This window comes from Rhopalosiphum padi, chromosome 2 (assembly GCF_020882245.1).
Source record: "Rhopalosiphum padi isolate XX-2018 chromosome 2, ASM2088224v1, whole genome shotgun sequence".
Classification (NCBI taxonomy): Eukaryota; Metazoa; Arthropoda; class Insecta; order Hemiptera; family Aphididae; genus Rhopalosiphum; species Rhopalosiphum padi.
Window position 1 is genome coordinate 13,296,020 of NC_083598.1, and position 24,818 is coordinate 13,320,837.

Here is a 24,818-nt window from a genome sequence, read left to right on the forward strand (position 1 = left end):
TTTGAAATAACAATGAAAAAAAAGTTTTTATAAAAAATATTGCAATGATGAAGTACCGTGTTATAATAATAATAATAGTCGTAATTTATTGGCATATATTATTATTATATGAAACACTCAATTCAATGAAGTTATACTGTATGTACAATAATAATAATATTAACATGTTTACAAAATTTTTGTTTGAAAACATTTCAGGTTTATATTGAAAACAATTAAGGATAGGGAATGAAACCACATTATTAACCAGTTGAAATGCGAGCGAGTCCTGCAAACGAGTTTTTTGAGTAGAAACAATTTTTCATCCACAGAAATATCTATAGGATGAATCGCATACAAGGTGACAACTTTATACGGTCTGTTGATGTCTATATCACTATAACGACGATTTTGAGAAACGAAATATGACCATCATTCTCCGGTTAACCTTCTTTTTTTATGACTTCAGTGTACCCTAACCAAACAATACACTAGACTATTTCTATATCTCTCAACCTTTATACGCGTATATAGCGCGTTATTATTATTTCGGAAAACAAAAATCATATTTGTTGTTGGAATGTGTTCAATATTATTGTATCATTATAGCAGCCTAGTGGAGTACATAGTTGTTAAATCACCCAAGCCTCCTCGCCAAAACGTCCGAATCGTCGTATACCATAAATTATGATCAATCCGAATTAGTATTTTTGTACAGGTGTGATTGCTCTCGACTAATTATTGTTGAATATACTATGCATAGAATAGTGGCATATGCGTGTTTATTACGATACGAACGCGTACATGCTTTTTGAACACAGTATTAATAATTTAATAGGTTTTGAAAATTATTATTCCGCTCGCGTTTTACATGCAGCTGGTGGTGATTCGATAGGAAATCGACAACGTATAATTAATAATAATTATGATACATTTATCCTGAGTATTTGAAAACACGGTATAATATATTTATTTTTTACTTAGGGACTATAATACATTTCAATTTTTTTTTTCATTGTAGTCATTGGTTCGTTTATTATTCATAAAATTACGTACATGTGCGAAATCAATGTTTATGTTCCATAGATAACAATAATAAAATGATATACGCGGTACTTGTTGTAAGCAAAATAATTCACTACAAAATATAAACACTCTATACTTCTTATAAACACAATATATTATACAGTTACATTAATAATATAATATATAACTTGTAAGACGTTTTTTTCGTACCTATTTGTACAATTGCGTTCAATAACACGTACACCATCGCGATCGCTTTAATGCATAATAATTTCTTATACGCTTACATAATATGTGTGCTATATGCCACTCTATCATATGCATAATAATATTATTGTTGTTCCGTATTCGCGTATAAATTACTAATCATCTAAATGATTTAGATTCTGAGTGGAACAACAAACATTGCATACCTATCTGTTAATTTTACGACAATGTGTTTTTAATTTAATTGTATATGTCTGTCGTCGCCTTTTGAAGCAGTAGAACTGTTATGATCATCAACTTAAGATCGGTTTTCCATAGAAAATTAAAAATAGATATGAATATATGGGGTGTGGGTCTATATACTTTTTTTAATAATCGAGAAAAACTTAAAATTAAAAAAAACCGGAGATTAAGTTACGAAATAGGTACACATTTTTGATATTTGGTTTTAATTTAAAAAGAATAATTGTAAATAATTGAAAATTTTCACCAAACAATAATATTAATACTTTATATACATGTAAATTGTATAAATATTTTATATGTTTTTTTATAAGAACTTTACCTAGGTATTTTTGATCAAGAAGTTGACTATTTAATGCAAGGTTTTTTTTTATGAATTTTTCATAAAAATCTTTATTTATCATTATAAAAATATTATTTTTTTATAATTCAAAAATATATTGTTTAGTAACCTATAACTTTTCACTATTAGACATATTATTAATATTATTATTTTCTATAAAAAAAAAAAGTTTAAATCAATTTTATTAATATTAGACTATTTATAGTATGAATATATTAGCACCATTTTATGGTATGTGAGTATTACAAGTTAAAAACAAAGATAATAAATTATGATATAAATATATAATATTTTAAATGTTAAGGTTTTGGTAAAAATAAATACAATTTCCATATTACTAATACCCAACAATATAAATAAATTATAGAACATCCTGAGAAATACAATTGTATACATTGTTTCCAATCATAATCGTTTTATTATGCAATAATGGTTTAACATTGAATTAAAATTTAATAAATTTATCATAATAATCAATATAATAACAAGGTACACTCGACACTAACTTTACAACAGTGTGACTTACTTAGCTTCTTTTTTGCATTTTTTTTCGTGGTTTATTTATTGTTTTGTATATTATAATATTATATACTATTATATGAACTCATTTTTTATATTTACAAACAGAATAGTACATTATTTATCTGTGGTAAATATAACGTGTATAATACTGTATAATGCAATACGTAGTAACGTTTGAAAATTATAAAACTCATTATTTTCCATATTTGACAAAAAAAAAAGTGTGCACTAATATGTCATTATTCTAGTTAACACGTACAATAATTTCCATGGGTCGCTAATCGATGATTAGTGATTACAAACAATGGTTTTTATCCATAATGAAAATTCGCGCACATAACTTCACATTAAAAATCGGAAAGTATAGGTCAACATTTATAAACATAAAACATAAATACGTGCGACGGATGATGGAAATAATAAAATTGAAAAAAAAATAACTAGAATTTCTAAGAGCTTGAATTCATGTGGGGCATAAATCAACTTTTTTTTTTAATAGGTTAATAAATTACTACAAATTAGGTAATAGTATTCAAATTACTTATAATTTTCAAGCAATAAAAATTTGTTATAATTTTATGACATTTTATTAAACTTCTTACCCTTTATTTTAATAAGTACTGATATTACCTATATTGTTTCATTTTATATAACGATTGATTACCTGCAATAAAGTTGTACAGGATTTGTTTTTCACCCAAATCATTTAGGTTCCGTCAAAAGTTTTTAGTCCGGCTGGTTTCGTATTTTTTCAATGTACATACTGGATAAGTGTTTTTTGACCTGAAATGTACTAAGGACAGATTTTTTTTTTTAAAAAAAGTTGAAAAATAGTTAATCTTTATATTTTTTACATCTACCTGATATATTTCATATGCGTTTAATATTAACTTCTAACGTGAGACTAAAATAAATAATAATAATGAATTTTAAATAATTGTTACGTTGGCGATAAGGTATACAACTACGAAATTTTCCAATACATAACCAAAGTATAAATTCATTCAGTATGGTACTATAAAAATACCATAAATATAAAGCTTATATTTTTTATTTTTTTATATTATATAATTACATCCAATTTTGATTTATTTTTTCAAACTGAATTCACGTTAATAAAGATATATCGTTTAAAGCTATAACAATAATAATAATGTTGTAGTAAGCTATTAATCATACCATTTTTATTTTTTATTTATTTTGTTATTATTATTATTATCATTATTATGTATAATAATATCAGGTAATATAATTTTATCAAATAACAAGAAATGTTCGATATGTTTTATGTTTTTAAAAACCAATTCTTATTACTTTCATTTTAATATATAACTTATATTACTGTTAAATACGAATAGGTGTACTATCTATATGTATTGAAAAATGAATAATCTTTCTGTTATTATACAACAACTCAAATAAAAACACAATAATACAACTTTATTTTATAGTTATATATTTTAAATAGCTTTCCTATCTTCAGATCAGTAATACAAGCATATGAAATATAACTAATTATACTATGCCAATAAAAAAATATTTTATCACTTTTATAAATAGTTATTACATTCTTATCACGTCATAAGACATTAGGAAATGATTTATCGACTAACACATATTTATATTATCAAATTGTATAACAATATTGTTGGGGTTATATGTTTAATTTAGCGACTAATGATAATTTTACTAATAGTTAAGAGAAAGGCATGAACATGTCATGTCTTGTCTCTATTTTACAAACTTTATATTCGCGATAAACCATTTTACTCTTATATTTTTAAAAATACAGTTAATTGACCAATTATAAAAAGGTAAAAGAAGATTATTAACTACGGAAATTTGGAGAGTTCTGTGGATATTTTAATTATGAAGCAAGATAAGATCATTTTAAAATTGTGAATCATCTATACATTTTAAAACTATCATAATTTAATTAAAATTTAAAATAATAATTAAAGCTACCGAGATACTCTAGAGTCTAGACCATAATCTCGCCGAGAAATTGAATAATTAGTCAATTCATTAAATGGTCTCTATTGTACATATGCAATATGAAAACAACACATACAGGTCTCTCTCATCTTAACACGACCAAGTGATTTAAATTATATATTATATTATGTAATAAAATAATATTCAGCAAGTTCATGTATAGTATAATATATTATATGGTTTAAGAGTTTTTTTGTTTTGGATGAGTTTCAACGAAGTGATAACTTTAACACAGAAACAATAAGGTTCATATTCCGTTATGAAATAAATATCAATTATATCAATATAAGTTCATATTATGGTTTGTGTTCGTTGTGTATACAATATGACCTTTTTATTTATTTTACTTTATTATATGTATTTCTTTTTATTATTAAATGTAACGTTATTAAAATATGTCGACCATTTCAAATAATACACGGGCGTTAGCAAGTCTCGACACTTTTTAGTTGTTGTACGAATATTATACTATACTATGCAATATTTAATAACCCTTCATAATGTTATCAAATTAAATTGCTCTTCAAAATATATATTTTTTAATAACATGCATTATAAAACCGATGTAAATGCGTTACAAGCTCGTGATTAGGAATTCAACAAATCGTAGTAATACGAGTATAGTATCTATGATGGATATACTAGAAAATGTATTTTTTTTTTAAACTATTTATAGACTCAAGTTATTATTTAAATACGAATAACCAATATTTTCAGGCAATACTCAGAAAATATAATAACCGTGTTAGGCTTGAACGAAATGGTTTTCTAGCATTATTATGTTAAGTGTAAAAAGTATAATGATGGTTTGAAATCATAAGTACCTATAAATATTTCTCAATATTCTTACTATTCGATTTTTTGATTTACATGACCAATAATATTAAAATAATGCGATGTTTTTCCTAGTAAAATGTAATAAATTACCACTGTACAAAAAAATAATACAGCCAAAATCTCAACTAAAAATTAAAAAAAAAAAATGTATCATATCATTATATACCAAGAAAATTTTAATAACAATAAAAACTATATTACTCCCATTGTGATAAGTAATACTATTCAAAAACATTTAAATGGTTAAAAGAAAACAAAATTTATTTCATTAAATTAAAATGTTGTAAACTCTACCTAATTTAGTCTAAGTAGTTTAATCATATGGGAAATATATGTCGTGTTTTATGGAATTTTAGCACAAGAAATTAATTTAAACGAGTTAACAACTATTAAGTAATATTAATATTATAGGTATAGATAATAATGAAATAATAAAAAAGATTAAAAAATATATAATATTGAGTAATAATTATAATTTACAGTTTAAAATTTATTCGTTAGTTTGAATTTTAATTTCTTAATGAAGTTTTGTAAGTCAATATTTTGAAAATTTAGTAATTTAATCAAAATTATTTTAAAAATATCAATAATTGGTTAAACTATTATCTGAAAAAGATAAGCTAAAATATAAATTTTGCTTATATTATATACTATAACAATATCCGAGTATAACACAAAGGATGTTTGTTAAATTATTTACTGAAATTATGTAATCTAATAAAAAAAAACCAAAATACTTTTCTATTGAAAAAGTTAATGTAATGTAATTATTATTACATAGGTAATGGATGTACACAATTAATTTCAATGTGATAATGAAATATAACAGTATTTAAAAAATGATCTAAGTATAGCGTATGTTGTTGGGATTAATCGTGTATATTACGTGTTTTTATTTTTAAATTTAAATATTGGTTGTAGAAATGGTCCACGAGTAAGGCATTTTAAATTAAAATTGGAATGCTATAACTTATAGAGTTCTTATAATATTTTTTTAGTTTAAAATGGAAATTATTTTTACATTATACCAAAATTAATTAAAAATGTAATTGACGATAAAAAAAAATGGATATGTTTCATACGTAGGTAGTTAAACTTAGTAAAAATTAAAGTTATATAATTGAAATTAAAAGACTTAAGTGACATAAACATTAGGTACAAAACACATATTTTATTATAAATAGTATAATTTTCCTTTCATGAGATGAAAAATTGGTAAATAATAAATAGCTCTCGAAAACGATTCTGAGGTTGTGATGATCTAACCTATGTTCTTGTGGACATATTTTTAAAACATTTCAATGGCAATTCACAGTTTTTTCTAATATGGTCGATAAAAACAACATTGAAAGAATACTTCACTAAAATACCAACAAGACTCAATTTTCAACCGATCAATAATAGGTACTTGAAACTTTTGGAGACCGTTGTTCTACAGCCAAAAAAAAGAAACCACACAGATATAAGGTATAATTTTAAAACCAACACTATCACGTAATTTAAAATATATAAAATATACCGGCAGTTAACAAGTAAATATTATTTAATTTAAGAATATTACAAATATTTTAAGTATAAGAAAAAATATTTAATATTTATTTCGAATATTAAATTAAATATTTTAAACTACATTTATTTATCAATTAAATATCTATAGGTACATAGTCGTTAATAACATAGTAGTACGATGTTAACATTATTTTACATATTAATTTTATACTATTAAGTTGAATTTAATTTTTGATCACTGTTTATTATTATTTCAAAATTTTAAAATAACATAACTACAACTAATTTAAAATATGACAAATGTTATCATTAATTTTTGAAAAAAACTGTACGAATTACTGTATTGCACGATATTCTCACTCACCTTTAAATTCATATATTATAGTACAATAATAAACTTTTTAACAGTACATTTTTAATATCACGAAAAATATTAACATTTTTGAAAAAATAAATCCACAATGTAATTTAAAAAAGTACAAACTTTAATAAAAAATGAAAATAATGGATAATAGTCAAAAATATAACTGTTTTTTGAAAATACCTTTGCGTTATATCTTAAAATTATGTAAACAATATTCTCAAAAATGGTAATAATTTTAGATATAATGCATGTGTTAAAAGATTAAAGAATCATCAAGTTTAGATTTTGCACAGATTCAAATAATTTGCAGAGTAAATATCTTATATTCTTTCAAAAAAAAAAAATATATAATATGTACTACTTAATCCACATTTTTCCTCTTCACGAGTTTTTATTGAATTTTATTTTTGTTTCCAGGACCATTTCTTTGCCACATTTTTCTTGTTTTTTAGTTCTCTCGCCATAAGTGGTTTATACAGACTGTTGTATTAATGGGAATTGTTTGTTTGTTTGTTTGTCTTTTATATTTTTGATAGTGAGAAAGAGATTGTTTATGTTTAATACGACATGGCGCAGTTCTAAGAAGCTAATCTAAGTAGTCTATTTGAAGACCAACTCCACATGTGATATGTGAAACATTCAAGGTTTTTTTTACCACTTTTTTATGTATTAAAAACAAAAATGACGAAAATCTAAGCGGCAGGTACCAACGCACATTTTGGTTGTCATAATTGAATTAAATTCGAATATTATACCATAAATCCGCACAAAATAATTTTTAAAATTAGAAAATCCAAAAGAAAACCATATAAATAAATTAAAATTTTTAATTCATACTTGATTACTCAATATGATTAATTCAGAATTGGTTAACATCGCTTTAGTATTACAATTACATAATATTTTATAAACAATACAACTTATAATAATATTATCAGTCATTTTTATAATCTGTGTATTCATGTAATACCGATAATTATTATTTTTGTAAATGTATATTATGATAATAATCGTGGTAACTTAAAGATTATATAAAAATTATATTACGATAATAATAGAAAATGTTATTATTTTACTTACAAAAAAAAAAAAAATTGAAAACCATAATTGTAAATCTAAAATGTTAGATTTAAAATAATCACTTATTATTTACAAAGGAACTAAATAGGAAATGTAATATTCAATGATGCCTCAGCGTACGGTTTGTGTTAAAACACAGTTTTCAATTAACGTTACTTTTGGACTTTATATATATATATTATTGTACTAAAATGAAACGATTTGATATTGATTAATATTTAACTCTATTGATAAGTTTAATTATATTATTGTTGTTTGATTTTATAACGCAAAATAGCTAACGTTTACCGAACTGTCTGGGCTTTGATCGTTTCGACGGGACAACTGATGCTCTACCAAATTCGTTTAGTAAATTTCTATCTGATCGCAATTTAGGTTGTTCACCGTATATTTACACAAAAATGTATTACATACAAATATACAAATATGACGATTTCGACGACGATGTAACGTACAATATAAAGACCACCTCGACAACGAATTAAATTACATATTTCAGCAGCGCGCCGAGATCGTATATAATATCGAACAGCCCCCGTCGGCACGTGCCACACGATTTGTCAACGTCTCCCACAAGTATATACATATAATAATATGTTATGTAAAAAAATATTATATTCAGGTAGTGTCGGAGGAGGTGGTGCTGTAATGTACCGCGTCGTATAGAGTGGCAATAATGAATGTATTTTTTACATTTTATTTTTTTTTTACCAGCAACGCGTAAAAAACGTACGAATTGAAAAACGTTGTATTGAATGACGGTTTGTAAATGTCACAACCACGATGGTACATGATCCGTATTAAAACTGTGATGAGCACCTACAGGATGATGTATCGTAAATGTTCAATTAAAATAGTTTCAGATAAGTCACATTTTTCAAGCGATTAGCAACAGAATTTAATTTTACGCGGTTTCTAATATTTTTATTTCACAAATCAATATATTCAGTATAGGCATTATATAGTAGCATAAAATAAATAACTATAATTTGTTATTAAAAATGTAGTGATTACTAAAAATATGACTAGACAGATGCGCGGAAACGCGTTGTACCATAATAAATTATTCAATACCCCAGTGCCGGATAGTCCTTAACCTATATCGCGGATATGCCTAACCGGGCACGTAGCTAATCGAATTGCAATGGATTTTAGCGATTTCGCATTGAATAATTTTCTAATTATTTAGGAATAATCCATCCACCGACACAGTGTCAAAGATACGTACAATTGAATTCAACAACCGAGTTACACCGCGACATCTGTTTGAACTGTTTGAAGTTAAGTATTTTAAACTATCCGCGGTTGTTAATATTACCGAATGATTATACATATTCTATTTATAGATTAATTCGTGGTAAGCAAATCGTCGTATCGAGGTTTGTGATCAGATAACTTTACCTTCTAAATGGCAGATCGTTACAGAAATACTATTCCAGCTTTTCGAACGTATACATTTTCACTATTATTTCACTGGCCAGAGAGTTTCACGCATTGTCGATCATAAGAACATAATGTATCGGTCAATTGTCAAAAGAAAATCTATCAAAATATTCTGACGTAATCAGAAATCTTGAGACAAGGGATAGTGTACAGGTAGTCGACGAGCTAACTGTTTAATATTTTATTTTTTTGTAGAGCTTAACTTTCTTCTGCTAAATTTACATTTCACCAAAAATTATTGAAATTTTGTTATATCGAAATATTCTATATTTTAATTATTTAACAAGTTCAAAATATTGAGGTGTGTTTTTTCTTTAACCGTATTTATTTTTTAATTAATCAGTTTTATTAGACAAAATAAATATCGTTCAATTTTCTCTCCTACTGCAAACAAAAGCCTTCTAGGGTGGCAAAAGGAGCACTGGACGGAATTCACCAACTATAATTATTTAGAAGTCTCGGCACCGGTGCTTACTTGCACGAAACCAATGCGGGTGGTCTACATATACCTATATACTATTTATGCAATAAGTATATTGTGTAAAAACCGTTGGGTAAAATACATTTATACATCGCCGGTTTAAAACAATATATTTTATAATTATTACGTCATGTTTAGAAATAGAAAAGACAAAGGGTGTGTTTACTCGGTGTATTTCTCTCAGACGGAGGCGAAGTGCATTGTCCTTTGACCAGCGTTACTAAAATTGTTCTCGGTTACCCACAAAGAATACAACCGTCATGCATAAAAGCGACTTGCTTCAATTGCTTTAAACCTGGTGGATAATTCGATAACTACACGTAAGATTTTACGAATGACAACGCGTATCTGTTTAAATAAATAATTAAATTGTGATCCCACGTCAAACCCACTGAGATTTTATACAATCTAATCGAACAAATCGTATAGAAGTTTTCTTATTTTCCATTATAATATTCTAATAAGTGTTTATTTTTTGTAAAAAATAATTTAAAAATAACCTTTCTAAACTATACGTTCATTCATGGTAGCTAGAATAGTATTATAAATTGTTCAACTAGATTATTTAACATACATTTTAAGACTTCAGTTAGATTTAAAATTTTAACTGTAGTTACGACGAAACTTATTATTCTGTTCATAATCGTTATACCAAAATACCTTCTTATTCATTTCTGAAACCACGCTGAACCAAAGAAAACTTTTAAATTTCGAATAACCTATACGAGTATAACAAGAACCAATGTAAAATTCTTATTTTTATATTAATAAATATTTATTTATTATTTTTTTTCTTTTCTTAACTCTATTAATATTTATAGTTTGATATTCTTTATTATTATTTTTTTTTTGTTTTTTAAGCTTATAAGTTATAACTTTGTAGTTGATGCTGGATCAAGAATAAAAAAAGATTTTTTTTCTTCTATTTGAAATACATTTATACAATATTTATTATTGTAGATTCTTTTTATGGCCGTTCAAAACCTTGAAAATTGTTTATAAATATTATAATTTACTATTATTCTATTAAATATAAAATTGTAATATTATTTGACAGTTTGCAAGGTGGAGTGGAAATCAAGACTGCCACATACCTGCAAGTATCTATTCAACTCAAGTTTCTTAAGTAAGTACTCACTTTGTTTTAATACATAGACTCAATTTTAAATGGTTAAATATGCTATCAGATTTTATTAACATCGTATTTAAATGGTAAATCTTATTACCCAATAACCGCAAGTCATACAAATCACATGCAGTAAATTATGTAAATATAACTTTATTCTAATATCGTGTCTTATTTAATTGATACTTTTACCAATTTCTTGGCTACAATTCAATCATTGAAACATCACATACTCCCAAATTAATAAAAATATGGATTTTTTTTATTACCATTTAGGTAATACACTAGTAACAAAAAAAATAAATTTAAAAAAAGGGAATTTTAACATTATATAATGTTTTTGTAGTATAATTATGCATTGTTAATCACACAGTAATACATCGTTACGTCAACAAATTACTGTGTCCTGGGTATTTTTTTAATTTTTTATAGAAAATAATTAAACGATCTTTACCTAATCTATTCTGTAAAAAGGTTTACTCTTTTGTGTGTATTATAATGTTCCGGAAAGAAAATGACAGTGTTACAACTCTATACTACTAAAATTGTATTTAATTAACCATTATATTATAGATGTATAAATAATATTATTGTTTAATTAAAGACATGAAATTAAATATGCTTGTTTAATCAGAATTTATAAAAAGTCCAATATACAACCTAGACAACTCAGCAATTTCAATTTATAATATTTTTTTACATATCATTGATTTGTGTACACTTGATATCGTACACATTTATTTTTTCATGATTTAATATTTCATCTATACAACTATCCATTCGTTGAATAAATCATGAAATTTTAAATAAATTCTAATTTAATTTTTGGAATCTGCTAAAATTCAAAATGTAATTAATTTCAAAAGTTGATCCTTTTACAAATTTAAAACCAATTCCACCTTTTCCTTGCCACTCTTTGATCGATTTATTTTAACAAAAATATCAGACGCTTTCATTTACCAAATATAACGCAGTATAAATAATTAATGTTTTTGACAGCTACTTTTTTCTCAATTGTATTTATTTTATTAGTATCCAATACCTACTCGTATATGTTAGCATATTATTATTATTGCTAATTCCTAAAATTTAGCATTGGAAAGTGGCGTTTCCATCTCTCAATGTTGGAGTTTGGGCGAAGGGCTAACAACCCTACCCATACAATTTCAGTGTTTGGGACAAAACAATTTGAACAGTGGATCTAAAAATTTTATATTGGAACATGGGAAATTGGCGAATAATAATTACAAGCAATGTATGCACAATACAAATACAGTTGTTACCAATTAACTAATAATATACAATTACAATATAATATATGACCACGGAACTGCAAAATACATTGGTAATTTTTCTATCTTCAAAAGTTTGACATTTACAGGCACATTTTTTTTGTGAGTAATTAAACTTATCTTAGTTCTATTTATAAATGACAAATGTGCTTAATTATTTCACATAGCTGCCGTATTAAAATTTATCAAAAGTTCTATACTGTGTTATTAATTTCCACTTAAGTTTAGTGATATAAATATAACATAATTGATAAAATACATTTTCTGTGAGAAATTATATTGAGTGTATGATGAAATCGATCAAAAATAAAATAAACTGTATAAACAGTGAATGTTTGAACGAATTTTCTCTAAGGTAAGTCGAACTTTAGAAGTTACCGATGATTTATAAAAATATTGTTTTTATCCTTCGAGAAGAAACTTACTCATTTTCATATTAATATATTGTATATAACCGTCGTACCTGCGTCTTAATATTTTAAATAATTACAAATTCTGAAAAAAAAATAAAGAAATTAAATTTGTTCTGTACAATTACATACTACAGTAAATAAGTATTAAAAAAATAAACAATATGTACTTTGTATCTTTATTTTACGATTTATAGTAACGACTTATTACATAAGACAACAGCTAGTGGTCGGCAACTGACGGCTCCCTTTAAATTCTAGATCGAATTTTTTTATAAATTTTATTATTTTAAAGTCTAAGACAATTTTTTTTTTGTTTTAGTAAAGAATTCAAGAATATAAAATATTTATTTGTGTCTGGCTCGCGAAATCTTTTTAATTTGTGAACGTGGCCCGAGAATCCAAAAGGGTTGCCGACCATCATTATTCTAGAAAGAATAAAATATTGTTTTACTATCATGATTAATGTTAAATTTATATTAATATAATATTAGTAACAAAGTTATTATTCATAATTATATATCATATCCAATTGTATAGGCAATTAGAAAAATAATAAAACAGAGATTGTAATACACAGATTATGATTATTATAATTTTTAAAAGTATACAAAATTATTGTTGACAATACAAACATAATTCGTATCAAAACTATATTGAAATTAACATGCACAAACAAATATTGTTCGTCAGTGCTCTGTACAATAAATAGCCTTGAATTCCATTAAATTAATATATGCAATGAATATTGTAGGTGTTGAGGTGATTGAGGTGGCGATTTGAAATAATTTATTTAAGTCTCTTATAAAGTAATTATAATAATGTAACGCTACATACATCATGCATACATGCATCGTATTAACGGCGGTTATGGCAAAGTTGCCGACCCGTTGCGAGACAAGTAACCAAACCGATCATCGGTCGCATTCTCTCGATCATCAAAACAGTATGTCGTGATAATGTCCACGACAGAGTATTTATAAATTACTTAAGACATGCATGAATGATTGTAGATTAACCAGTTAAATTCTATACATGGACATAATTCAGTTGAAAATAGCCGAATTGGTCATTTGAATATTACCTACAATAATATAATTTCGACTTCAATATTTCAAAATATAGATAATCTTTATTAAATATACACAACAAATAGACCGCAAAGAGTAAAACTCTTTAAGCGTTTGGTATAATTTTGTGTAATTGAAACTTTAACTATTTTCGTTTCAACTCTCACACATTTCATACATAATGATATTAATCTAGGTTTTCTTGAAACGGATATAACATAACTATTACAATTAAAACGAATTTTGGAAAAATTCAAAGAAAATCGTCAGAATTTATTATATTTTAAGACATCGTATTAAAGCATAAGAAAATAATTTTGAATATGTTTTGGTTTTCATTTGTATTCTTGAAGTAAATGAGTTATCAATCAAAATTAAAATTATAAATTAATATTATAATAATAATAATAAATACATATAAACAATCAATTATACTTATGTCGAATTAAAAAACACATTTACATTATTGGACTTTTTCTAAAATAATGAAAAAAGTTTTATTAACTAATATAATGAATATTGTTACAATAGTTTGGCGTTTGCTATCTTTATCCAATACATGTGATAATAATAGTGTATTCTATAATATGATCTCCTCTCACTGTAACTCTTGAATTTTTAAACTATATGTATATAATCTGGAATTGTAAATTATGTATTAATATATATATATATATATATATTATACTAAGATATTAAAATAAAAAATGGTGAATAAATAATTATAGTTAGGTAGTTAAAATATATTTTATTGTTCTATATTCGTTTTATTAAAGTCAAGAGAACCGAACTCTTTCTACTAAAACTATCTATCGTTATACGTTGGTCAGCTAAAAAATGTATACAAAAGTATAAATAAAATATTCATACCATGATATATTGTTGTTACTTGAAGGTTAGCTGAAGGGTTCGAAAAATGTTAGGTAGTTGTAAGCCATCGATTACAGTGATTGTAACTATAATATAGAAGCGACACATCTAGAATTGAAAGTTTTTTTTTTTTAAAGTGTAAAATATTATATAAACGGGGACAGGAATACAAGGTACAATTTTTTTGTCAATCATAAACTCATATAGGTCACGCAGCAATTGACAATTTCCTAATAGCTTACGATGTGCATCACAATAGATTGTCGTTCTGATATGCGTATTGTGTCCCTTCACGTTTTGTGATGATTTATAATATATATTAAATTATTATATGTTCGGATTTTCACAGACATATTTTAATAATAATAATACATTTTTGAATTTATACTAGTTATTGTGAAATTACAGTAATCATTTTTTTAGAAGCTCTATATACTGTTGAGATTATATTATGAGATTGTCATACACCTTATTACGATGTTTATGTAATTGTTAAAATTTTGTTACAACTTGGGGGTTTTCTCTCGATAGTTTTTTAAGTATAACAAACTTTAAGATGGTCATTATTTGTAACTAAATCTTACATACTTTTTCATTACTATTTACTGTTCATTAATAACAAAATGTTTATGTATCTTACTAAGCACAAATGTTTGTTTATTTTTCTGTACTACGTAGGTAACAATAATAAATATCTTCTAGTTCATAATGTAATACGGATGTATAATGTATATAATATGTGAGTGTGTATGGTTAGTTAATTATAGTTATAAAATATCGTAAAGTCTGCAAGGGATTTTTCAATAGAAAAAAAATAATTATTTATAAAAATGGTTTACACCCGAATGGTTAAAGATATTATTACGGGCCATTTCACCACTAATGACGATAGTTCATTTATTCTGTAGTCGACTGAAAAAAAAAGAAAGTAAAATCATTATGTTTTTTTTTTTTTATTTATTTGCTTATTCGATAACATTTATAATAACATTTTTTTCTTAAAATTTATGAATGACCTTTTCAAAAACGTTTGATGAATTTTATTTTGAGTACAAAAAATCCCTCGTATATACGGACGTAAAAGCTCAATGAATATTTTTTTCCAATTCTACGTAGTTTGGTGAAGTTTATTTTGAGTACAAAAAAAACCTCCGACACAGACGAAAGGGCCCAACGAATAATGTTTTCGAACTCAGCGTCGAATCGACGTATCACACCGCATGAGACCAATAGCTGTATAATGTACTATACCGACCAACGAGTAAAACGAATCACTCTGTATATATAACTAGAAAATTGAAACATATTCCGTTAGGCAATCTCATAACCTTAACGATTTGAGATCACGTATAATTCTATGCGGCTATGGTACGGGTGATACAATCTTAGTAGCGCATCGAGCACCGTTTTCCGCGCATAATATTCTCTTCTGCGGGAGACATTAAATCGTGCACCGACACGCAATCAATCCTCTTTCTCTCATACTCTCTCTCTCTCTTTCTCTCTCACACATACACACACACACATACTATATCTCTCTTTCTCTTTCACACACACTTACACATACACACATAACGTGTATATATACAAATGCTTTGTAAACCAGGTATATATTATAAACCCGCTATGAGTTGCGATATTTAGCCGCGCGATTAAAATATATATTTTACCTTTCCGATCAGCTCAGTTGAATACAATCAAATAGGTTTTATTCGATTTTATAACATAATGTCTGATTTCTTGGTAAATTAATAAATCATTTACCTTAAGTTGTATATACATATATATAAAAGGACGGAAAAAATGTGTTGACAACTAAACGTCTTTTATTTTAAACACAACAAAACATTCTACATCGAAATAGAAATTTAATTTTTATAAAATGTTTAAAACATTTAATTCTTAAACAATTTTATGAAAAATATACGAATAGTAAAGTACATTTTATTGCTGATAGTTAAGAAAATATACGATAATTTCCTTATAAATTGTTTATTTATATTAATTTTTAGAGATATTACAGATAATTCAACAGTTAACGTGTTAAAATTCTATTTTTTTAAACAGTTTGATTTAATGTTCTGTTATTTAATTTAATGAATAGTTTAACTCGCTGTTAATACGTGTCAATAAATAATAATAACAATAAAAAAAAGTACATAGATAATTATACTATATAAATAAACATAATGTATCATAACACCCTAATGAATTCACTTTGATAGTAGGTATTTGTTTAATTAATTTGTAAAAAAAAATATTAATCAAACTACAAATCACCATAAGATATTCAATTACGAGCATTTTTTAATATAATTAATTAAGTACTTGTTACTTTAAAGGTTATTATCATGATTTACACTATACAATTTCGTCTAAGGCAATATTAATTAATTTTTTCAAATATATTATCGTAGACACAAAAGAAATTGCATTTTTATGCTAAAAGAATAAGCTGATATTATTAAAAATTATAGACAGTTTCATATTTAATTAACGCCTGTTGAATGTTGGATCAAAGACATTCAATGAATTAAATATAAAAAATTAATTTTATTTGCATAGCTATTAGCTTTTTTAAACCTTTATACACAAATAATATTAATAAGATAAAATGTTTAAATTTTCTGGTACTGACGAAAAAAAAAAAATACTTTTTATCATCAAAGCTAAAAGAAACAATAGGTAAATACAAAATAAAATTATATAAGTTTTTATAAAAATTGAAATACCGATTAATTGTAAACAAATAGTATTAATTTTTTTAAGTAACAATTCAACGATTTTTTTCAAAGTCGTTTACAATTTATTTACCGGGTTATGAAAATGTCAACTTTTAAAACTCTGTAATCAATAAATAAAACATTCACTTTTGTCCTCTAATATATTTATAAACGCTGTTCTGTAAATATAATAACAAAAAAAAAATTATTTCTCAATTTTTATTCATTTAATTTTTTAACATTAACATAAATTTATTTTTGGGATGGTAACGGCTTTTTTATTTTTTAATCGTAACCGATTTAATATAACAAAATTTAAAAACTATTAATATAGCGACTGGATATCCATAAAAAAAAAATTAGAATTAGCAGTTAGCAGCAATCTAAACATGAATTTAATATCTACTAGTAACCAAAAATTCATACAGTTTATGGTTTATTTACAAAAATATATGTATGATTCCTCAATTTTCCTTGCTGAAGAAAAATATCTTGTAGCATATTACTATGTTTATTTATTTTAAATAAAAAGTATAATAATAATAATATTACTTACTTACACTTCTGGTTGTAAAGTCAAATTATTTTATTTAATGATTTTTTAATATTCATTAAATTAACAATATTGTATATTTTTAATATAAAACTACATTTATTTCTGTCGTCTTATAAATACCGTTGACTTATTAGAGAAAAACGTTTAGTCAACCTGGAAGAAAATAAAATATTCTTACTACTGAAGATCTCAAGAATATTTTTCTATAATAGTACATTATAAATTATTAAATTAAATATAATAATATATAATATGGTATAAAAAATGCATCTACTGTTATAGCTTTTTTGTACATTAGTTTTTCATTTTAAATGTACATTTGAATATTTGGAAAGAAATCATTATTATATTACATAAATACATTTATTTATGTCGTTAGCAACTATTTATTCGCGTGTTCGTTTAATAAATTAACGTAAACTTCAGTTTTATGAATGTAAATTGTTTTTCTAGATAAGCTATAATAGGTTTAGGCATAGTAAAGAATCACAATAATAAGCATTTGCTATGTCCACCATATTTTGTAAATAGGAGAATAAATCAACACAATATATAACAATACAAGACCCGTTTAATAACAAAACTCGGTTCTAGGGGTTAATTTTTTTTTTTTTTTATGTGCGTGCAATCGGTTAAATTTTTTTCCCGCGATAAATTGAGCACATTCACGAACATGGCACAGTTGTGCCTTCGTATTATAAAACTACCTTTTTTTACCTACCTCTATTTCTTTATTCTCACGCATCCTCATCCCCGATTTCTGTCTCTCACACTCTTTCTTTATCACTATCTCTCTTTCTTTCTCTATCTCTCTCTATCTCTCTATTTCTCTCTCACACACACAAACCTTCTCTCACTTACACTCACTCACATCTGTTGTCGATTGTTCCATAAACGAACCACCAAATTTCCTTTATACATATATACACACCCACACTACTATAAAAATATATATATATATATATATATATGTGGTCTCTGTTGTACTACAGTCATGGTAGTATAATATAATACCCTATATATGTTAAACCAATTGAAAGGCAGCTGTTCCCATTACTCCAAATAGTAATTCAAGATTATGTTTTTTTTTTCTTTAAGAGCACTGCGAACGCTCGACCAAGTCCTATGATAACTTTTTACTTGAATTACAAAAATGATCTTATTTTTAGTTTATGTTTTGGATTCAACCGACGCTACCAAAAAAGTTTTATTTGAAAATTTTGCGATCTTTTAAGTAGGTAATTGATTGGTCTGTGAATACGTTTTACTATAACAATGCCACTCCAAATTATTAGTCTCATGCACAACTTCCGGTAAAATTGTGAAAATCCGCCATTTTTTTAGATGCCATATGAATTATTGCGATTATTGTGATATTTTAGTATCATGTAGATTTAGATATAATATCACTATTGTTCACTAAATCAAATCATAAAAATCTATAATTTATCAAATGCTCGTATAAACTTTGTTGATCACCTAAATACATAAATAAAAAATAATAATAAAAACTACACTATTATAAATTATATCTATGATATAAAATATAATAAAATTACTTTTACCGCAATAATTTATCAATGCAAATTTAATGAGCAATGAATTCGGTAGGCTACGATGGCAAGACGATATTTTAACTAAACGAGTGTTTTAGACTTTTAAAATAAATTACCACTTGATAAAATTATATGATTTATATAAATACAATAAATAGATAGATAATCGTACGATTGTACGGTTACAACAATAGTTCATAATGATAACGGTACTGTAATAATATCTCAATATTGTATCGTATATTTGATCACACCAAATAAGCGATTATTTACCATTTCGAGTATCGCAAAAGTAGTACCTATCTATCCTATTTATGTTAGTAATAATAACAACAACAAAGACAATATTTATAAGCTAACATTAATAACAATCACGTAATATTTTAAATGAGTGTGTGAGAATGTTTTGAATGAAATATGTTTTTTTTAAATATTTTATGACTTTAGAATATCGAAAATAAATATCCCAATCGACTAATAATGGATTTGATAATTGGTTTAGGCACTTGGTTATTTTTAAATCTGTGTACAGTGTTTAATTAAATTCATAGAAATGGTCTTTTCTCACTAAATGGAATAATTTATTTTGAGTTATTTGTATTTTATTTAGGTTTAATTTTTTAACGCAGCACCATATATAAGTTGCAAAAGAGTTTTGTTAAATTTATTTCGGGGTATAAGTTTTTATTTTGCGTTAGTGAAATATTTAAGGGTACGCAGTCGACATTTTAGCTTGAGTTTGATGTAATGTGTATGGTTGACCCAATTTAATTTATCGTAAAAATGTATTCCTAGGTATTTTATGTTTAATAAAATTCGAATTGTAATATTTCTGAATGTAATCTGTAGGTAAATTTTGTGTTTGAGAGTAAAAGTGATGTGGCTAGATTTACTTAAATTTTTTTTTTTAACTTTCCAGTTTAGACATTAAATTTCTGTTCAAGAAAAGTGAGATAGTAATTAATTAAATACAGTAAATGGATTTTCATTAACTGAAATAAATGCTTCATCATTAGTATATTCAACGAAAAAATGTTAAGAGAAGTGGGTTGATATACAATTTAGATGTTAAATAATAGGGTGGTACTGATTTGCGCACAAATACCAAAAAGACACCTTGTTTGGGCACAAAACTGACACTTGTTTGAGGACAGTTGAGCTGTAACCATACACATGGTTTGCGCAAAGTTACCTTTTAGACTTTAATAGTTTATTTATTAATAAGTAAATTATTACATACATTTTCCTTCCTCCTTAACATACTTAGATCTGTCTATGCATGTATTTATAGGTGTGGTTAAAAATGCATGTTAATACTTGCTTATTAATAATTGTTAATAAATAATATTTAATACTTGTTCAAGTAAATATAGGTTAGAATCACAAATGCTATGTACGCACACTATAAGTTCTCGATACGTACTATTTGTATGGAATTTAATAACATTTCCGTACTCTTTATCGATGGTTATCAGTGCCCATCTGTCACCAAGATAAAATATAATTATTTTTGTGTACGCAAACCAGTTTTACATTTATTACAACCGTGTACACAAACAAGTTCCGATTTTTCCGGTAAAATTATAGATTGTGCGCAAACAAGCTGTAGCCAAATAATATAAAGGCCTTAAAAAAACAATGATTTGTAATGTGGAGATAGAAGAGCGTCTATAGCAGTATCGGATGGAAAATTGACGGTTATTGAGGCGGAATTTAAAAAAAAATAGTTTAAAATGAGGGAGGATAAGATTATTTTTAATTTATAGAGAAGGTCACCGTGCTAAAATCAGTCAAATCCTAGTGCTACGTTGAGAAAAAATAATGTGTAGTAATGTTTTTTTTTTCAGAGCTGAATCAATTGTATCTGTTGTACAGTCAATATGGTAAACTATAAGTGGCAGTTACAAAAACTAAATTGAATGTTAAGAATAATTTTAGAGCTGTTTATTATTAGACTTATTCTTTTGAGGATTAATTTTTCGAAAATAAAAGTAAAAGGCTTATTGATCTATGTAAAGAGTGATGGTCAGGTATTTTTCAGGTTTCGGTTAGATTATTAAGACTAAGAACTTTCACTAAAGTGAAAAATAAGCTAATTGAAAAACATTAGAATACCTATATATTCTTTTTCTTTGTTAGAAATATTAAAGTTTTTCTTGGGTTTTTTATGGCTACTCTGTATGTTATTATTATTATTAGATCAAATTCAGGAGACTTTTTTTTTTGAATGTAGGGATATAGTGTTGAACTTTGGCCGGAGAAAATTATTTTGGAGGTAGTTTAATTTGCAAAAAGGATGACAAAAAATGTTCTATTTGATTGGAAAATACATAGTTGTTTATCTAGTTTTGTGACTTGAGCATTTCGGTAAAATGGGTTTTAAAAAGTTCTACTTTTTCTAGATCGTCAATAGCCCACGTAATGTTGGCTTTTTATAGGAGTATGTGGAGGTTTTTCTTTAAAGGCTTTTTCTGTGGTTTTGCGGATTAAACTGTTGTGGAAGGACCGTGATGCTTTTTAGTTGATGAATGATTCGTTTCTTTATTTAGAGAAGTAATATTTTTTAAATCTATAATTAGATTGTCTAGACAGCTTTTCTCTCATTAATATTTGGTGTGTTACTGTAATGTTTCTGCGCCTAACTTTTTACTAGTTAGAGAATTTATTTAAGCAGGATAGTTTGAGAAAAAAGATAAAGTGGGTATACCATATTGTAGAGCTATTTTTGTTTGCCGTTGGATTACGTTCATTATTTGGAGTAATGAAATGTATACGATTTTTAAAGCGCATTTTATTTCATCGCGAGATAGTCATTGTATGTTATTGATGTATGTAGACAGTGGATTACATCTGAAAGGTGTTTCACTTTGAAGTTGATATGTTTGAAATTGTGTATTGGATTGGATTTAATTATTTGACGGTAGTAGTCGATGTTGGATTGCCCTTTGACGTATTTTTGTGACTTTTTTTAGATGAATCTGTTTTCACCGACGATGTTAATAATAGTTTTAAAAATAAGATTTTAATTGAGATTATGATTTAAAATAAAAATTGGAGGCATTTTATTTTTTTCTGAAATGTTGTCTGACGTGATCGTTTGCATAAGCTTAGTGATAGTGCAATCATTCGTTATATTATTTTCGGAATTTTCTGTGTTAAAATCGAAAAAGCTTTGTTATTGAAGTAAAGAATAACGATTTGGCGACAAGAATATTCCGAATGTTCCGACGATTTATTTTTATTATAAGGTGTTCGAGGCGAATAAAAGTTATTTCGTCATTTGTTTTATTGCTTCTAGTTTATTTTTATTTTTAACAGTGTTTTTTTTTACATAACTGGATGTGGAGACGTGTGAATAAGGTTATGTGTTAAGTCGACAGTCTTGTTATCTTAACAAAAGAAAAAAAAGAAAGATAAGGTAACGATCCACCGATTCACTGTTCGACGATAAGCGCGCCATGCCGAGCGCGATATTATGTAAGGTGACAGGCTATATAGTAGTAGCAGGTAGTTCTACGTACCAGTTAAGTTTCACTGAGACCAAAATGCTAGAAAAATACATTTTATATTTTTATGAAAGTAGTGTTATATTATTTTATAACTCGTAGTGAATCTCATACAGTGGATTTTAATAATCACTACTCATAATACATATATTATACTTAACTAGTATACGTTAAGTTTAAATTTAATGTACAAATCCGTTTTTTTTTTTTTAACAATTATATAATATTTATTTAAATTTCAGAAAATACAATTTAAACTTCATGCGCATATTCTTAGTTCCATTAGGAAGTGAAAAAAATAAAAAATAATATGTACCCAAACATTATTATTATTAATTTACGAATTAATTTTTGGTCGGAATGATTTATATTAAGCATTCAATAATACCTGCTAGTGATTTTCATATACCTTGGCAATTTAATTTAGTTCAGGTTTAACAAGTCACGCCAACGTGTATCCGATGTACAATCCATATTAAATAAAGATTTTCTATAGACATAATATGATTGATGACTTCCCTCGGGAATTCAGCTTATACACAGATTTAGAAATGTTAACGCCTTATATGTGATTCAATTTATCTAACATCTGTTCATAACTTCGAATTCCTAAAAATTGAATTTTAAAGAACAGTTAGAGATAGGTATATTGATCCAGTTTAATGTAAACGTATATTGAAGGTGCACAGAAATACACAACCTGCAGTTGATTAATTGAATATTTATTGAAATAAATAATGCAACGTTCTGACATCAATCTTCAAATAAATAATATTCTGTAATATTCTGCTGAAATTCTAATTATTGTTTTTATACATATAAATATATTTTTTTCGCTGTATAAATAAATAACTGATACGATATTAGGTTTTAGGACACAATGTTGTGATAACAGTATATTTTTGAGAATTTTTTAGTTTGATGTAAAATGTTTTAGTACTTTACTATACTCGTAAGTATAAGTTTTAATACAAATCACAGGTATTGAATAGATGTGTTATATAATTGAATGGTTTCTATATGAAGTGAAACTCTATTGATTCAAGTACGCATATTATATTTTGTTATATATATATACTAACCTTTTACCAGTGTTATTGTATCTTAGATAATATGATATTCATGTTTTGGAAAAAACTAATTTTACGAATGGTAAATATTATAATATTGTGTAATACTACGTAAATTGATAAAATTGTGTAACTACGTAAATATGTATTATTATAACGAAGCTGTAGTGTCAAAATTGATCAATGTTACGTTGATATCCATGTATTGTGATAATAGAAATCAATAGCATAGAATCACACAAAAATCCACAACTAGGGTACCTATTTTCTTCTTTTCCAAATGGATACAAAGAGATAGGTATTTGGGTATCGTTCTACTCAGCCAAACATTATTTTGGTAAAGTCGTGTCGATATACATTTTACGAAACCACCGAACTGATGTTTAGCATTAGATGCTATAGCATGTCAATCGACTGCTGTAGTTATAATAGACACGTTTGCATCATCGTCGTTCGATTAGTATCCATAATAATAAAAATAATTTATAATAATAATAATAATGCATTGTGGAGCCTTCCGAAAAGAGTTATAGACTCTGTTGGTAGCATGCAATTCCTATGGTTCGTTGAATGTATTTGGTGAAAAATAACCACGATCCCATGTCCGACG

The 24,818-nt window shown here is 25.8% G+C and overlaps 1 protein-coding gene across 4 annotated transcripts in view; it reads left to right on the forward strand.

Moving 5' to 3' along the window:
- LOC132922056 (probable G-protein coupled receptor No18) overlaps window positions 1-24,818 on the forward strand; it is a 76,280-nt gene that overhangs the window by 6,255 nt on the left and 45,207 nt on the right. For 3 of the 4 annotated variants that reach the window (XM_060985364.1, XM_060985365.1, XM_060985363.1), the window contains exon 2: window positions 11,087-11,155. The exons of the other annotated variant lie outside the window; for it this stretch is intronic. The gene's annotated coding sequence lies outside the window, so the exon portion shown is untranslated. The remainder of the gene's footprint in view (window positions 1-11,086; window positions 11,156-24,818) is intronic. 4 annotated transcript variants of the gene reach the window in all.